We start from the raw sequence: 4,139 nt of genomic DNA, 5'->3' as shown, positions 1-4,139 counted from the left end.
TGGCCACGGACGACGTTCACTGAACTCCACAGAAGGGACATAATAAGGCATGTAAATGCTCTACAATGATACAATAAGCAGGAACAAGCAGAGGTAGAGAGGGGAGAGTGTGATGCTCTCAATCTTAGGTGCAGTATGTCAGTGTGGATTCAAAGCACCCAGAGATTTCTTCCTTAGGCAATGTTCTAGCTTGCACCAGACCTTAGAACTGTCATCTGAAGACAGGGCAGCCCTGTTGAGTACCTGAGAGCTCCCAGGGCTTTAAAGGCCACACTGAGCCATTTCCAACTTCTGGCTTGAAAGAAGAAAGCCAAGCTAGTCACTGGCTTGAGCCGAAGGCAGCCTGTAACAATACTCCGGGAACTTGGCGCGGGTCCTTGCCTATTTAAATTTCCATCACACCATTGTTAGAGGCCCATGCTTTTCACATGGCTTGCCTGGTGGATGTGGTCCAACTCCCAGAAGGGAGCAAGTGCACCACGCAAAATATTGGAAGGGTTCACATGTTTCCAGCACCTCATCGGATACTTTAGTGCGGAGGTAAAAAACATTCTTGGTACTCTTGTTGCTGGCAAAGTCACAAAGGATTCCGGACTGGTACCTCATCCATCTTGGTTCAGAAATGAAATGGAGTCTCCTGGTCAGTTGTCAGAAACGGAAAAAAAAAAAAAAAAAAAAAAAAAAAAAGAAAAGCCCCAACTCCAGATGCCCTGGTTTTCTCCTAGCCTTCCAGCCTCCCACACAAAAGCATGCCAACTCCAGTAACAATATAGAATCAAAATGTATAAAATGAAGAGGAGATGTGTATAAAAATGCACAGGGGCTGGAAAAGGAATGCACTAAGGTTAAATTTTACAGACATGATTCCATATGTTGAAAGCATCTTGTGGTTATGGCAAATACAGATGAAGCTATAAATTACCCCACAATCAGAAGTGTCAACTTTCAGGCTAATGCTATATATATATATATATATATATATATATATATATATACATATATATTCAGGAGTCTTATTAAAATATGAAAACATGCTAAACATAGAAAAAGCTAACAACTGTACCAAAAGCAAGACAGAGTGTTACTAATGTCTGCCAACTGTATTAGTCATCAGACAATCAATCTCATGTGAGCAACCTCTGCAGCAGGCAAGCAGGAAAGCCAAAGCCTACCTCTCCTGCTTGTCTTATTTGTGGTTTGTCTTGCAAAGTTTCCAGATTATTCTGTTTGCTCACTGTTAACCCTGAGAGGGCATGGTTAGCAAGAGGAAAACGTTTATTCAATTATAATGTCTTTATTTCTACTTAAAACACACACAAAACTGTCAGCAATAGACAAATGAGTACTGTGGGCTGTATCGTGTGCTCACTTTATTCTATATTTGAATTCTAATAAATTATATCCAGGCTATTACAAAAATTATAACTGACATGCTGTCAGAATGGTACATATAGAAGTCTAGATGTGCACCTAGTACTTTGAAGGCTGCCACATTTGGTCCAATTGTAAACATCACCCTCATTTGCCAAACAGTGCTGTTATGTCTGTGGTCAAGAGTCATTTTTCCCCCTGGTTGCAAGCTCTTGATTCTAAATGTACCTAAACTCGAAGAAAAAAGATAGTCTCCTTTATAAAAGATCTAATGATCTATGCTGAGGTTCAGCGCAGCATATGGAAGTAGTTTCTTACTCAAGCATTGTGGAGCAAGTAAATAATATGGTCCCATTAGATGAAGTCCAGGTTGATAAACACTCCGCAGTTCACAGGACAAGAACATAATGACAGTACTTGTGAAACGTTGAGGGCATTCTTTCTCAATATCTGGTACAATGCATTCTGCTTTTGCCAATTTAGGCTGGAACATAAAAAAACTGGCTCTTCACCAGTGGGTAGTATACCTATCAGAAAGTTTCTCCTGATTGGTGCACATTTAGTGAATGTTGTGAACTGAATGCCTGTGTCTCCCTCCTCCCTCAAATTCATACACTGAAGTCATAGCTGTGAAGGCACTAACATTAGGAAGGGAAGCCTTTGAGAACTGACCAGCTTAAGAGAGTGGAGTCCTCTAAAATAGGGTTAGAGACCCTAGTCAGATCAGCTTCTCTTTCTGTTGTGGGAGGGCCAGGAGAAGAACCCAGTGATATGGGAGACAAGGTTTCTCACCAGATACCAAGTCTGCTGGTGTCTTGGCCTTCTCAACTGACAGCGTGTGAAAAGGAAGGCTTACTTTACAGGACACCAGTCTGTGACATGGCCAGACTGAACTGTTAGGAAAAATGGATATTGCATTCCCTTATTTCTGTCCCTGCCATCATAAGAGTGTGTACTAAGTACCCTATACAGTGCTGGTGAACAGGGGTGTGGCTGCACAGAAGACATCATCAAAGTGGGAAGGAGAGAGGTCAGGCAGCAAAACCTAGGTGTGGTAGTGGGCTAGAGGGGTGGCTCAGAGCTCAAGAGCACATGCTGCTCTGGCAGAGGACCTGGGTTTGAACCCCAGCACCCACATGGTGATTTATAACCATTTATAACTCCTAGGGCATCCACCCTCCCCTAATCTCCTTAGGCACCAGGCACAAGTAGGGTCCACATACATACATGAAGGTAAATACTCATACACATCAACTATTTTTTTAAATCTAGAAAATAACAATAAAATGATAAAAATTATAAATATGACCCCAAGTAACCTCTAGGACTATATTATATTCCAGGAGCAGGAGTCCGGGATTTAAATATAAAAGGAAGGATTGGCTAAGAAGGTATATCTAAAGTACATACTCCTCTAATCTTCCAAGCAGAGATGGAAAACACGGTGCTTTAAGAAGATGCCTGATCTACAAGTTGCGGAAGTTAAGGACAAGAAATCTGCTAGATGGTTGAACTCTTGGAACTTATGGCTACAGCAAATACCAGACATCCTCCAAAGAGACAGGAAGAGAGGACAGTTGATAGGAGTTGGAAGTTAAGAGTGAGAAGATAGCTGAGGATCTAACTCACTGGCAAAGTGCTTACCTAGCAATGGCAAGGCCCTGGGTTCAATTTCCAGCACCCAGGGCAGGGTGAATCACAAAATACTAAAACCAACCAACCAACCAAACAAACATAAGCAGCCACAGCAAACACACAATAGTAGAAATGTCTGATGTGGAGCAGCTGCAGCATTACCACTGTTCAGTCTTTTCCACCTTAAGTTCAGCTTGAGTGTAGGCTTGTGCCTCTTTCTGGGCTCTTGGAGGTTGCTGGTCCCTCCTGAGACCAGCACAGGAATGACACTATCACCAGGAATATTGGTGAAGATGGCATTCTTAAAAAGACAAACTGAGGGGCCTAAGGAGGTGGCTCAGCAGTTAAAAGCCCGTATTACTCTCGCAGAGGAACAGATTTCTGTTCCCTGAGTGTGTGTTGAGAGGTTCACAACCAGCCACCTTGTCACTCCAGCTCTGACCCCTCCAGTGAAAATATTTAGGGAAAAACCCTTCTGGAGGCTGGTGGGATAGCTCGTTTGGTAAAGTCATGAAAACCTGACCCCCAAGAAGACACTTTGTTTGTTTGTTTGGTTGGTTGGTTAGTTTTTGTTTTTGTTTCTGTTTGTTTGTTTGTTTGTTTGTTTGTTTGAGACAGGGTTTCTCTGTGTAGCCCTGGCTCTCCTGGAACTCACTCGGTAGACCAGGCTGGCCTCGAACTCAGAAATCTGCCTGCCTCTGCCTCCCAAGTGCTGGGATTAAAGGTGTGTGCCTGGCTGCTACACTTTTTTTTTTTTAAGTCAGGTGTTATGGCACACACTTGAAATCTCTATGCTGGGAGGGCGATCAGTCAGATCCATGGAGCTAGCAAACCCCATCTACACAGCCAGTTCTAGGCCAATGAGAAGACTCTATCGCATAAAACAAGATGAGCATCACCTTGGGGACAATACCAACGTTGCCCTCTGACATCCACACACATGCGTACAAATCTCCCCAAAACTATTTGTGGTCTGTCTAGTTGGGCAGTGAATTAACCCCAGTGGCCTCTGCTTAGCACATACTCTACCTCTGAACTATATCCTTGGCCCCTCAATGCAGTTTTTGATTTTGTACACTGGTGACAGAAAGATCTAGGGTGTAACAAATGTGAAGTGTGTGTTCTACTACTAA

The sequence above is a fragment of the Mus caroli genome, unplaced genomic scaffold (assembly GCF_978045245.1).
Source record: "Mus caroli unplaced genomic scaffold, Mus_caroli_1 scaffold_7, whole genome shotgun sequence".
NCBI classification, from domain to species: Eukaryota; Metazoa; Chordata; class Mammalia; order Rodentia; family Muridae; genus Mus; species Mus caroli.
The sequence above is the reverse complement of the archived record's forward strand: the minus strand, read 5'-3'. Positions refer to the sequence as shown.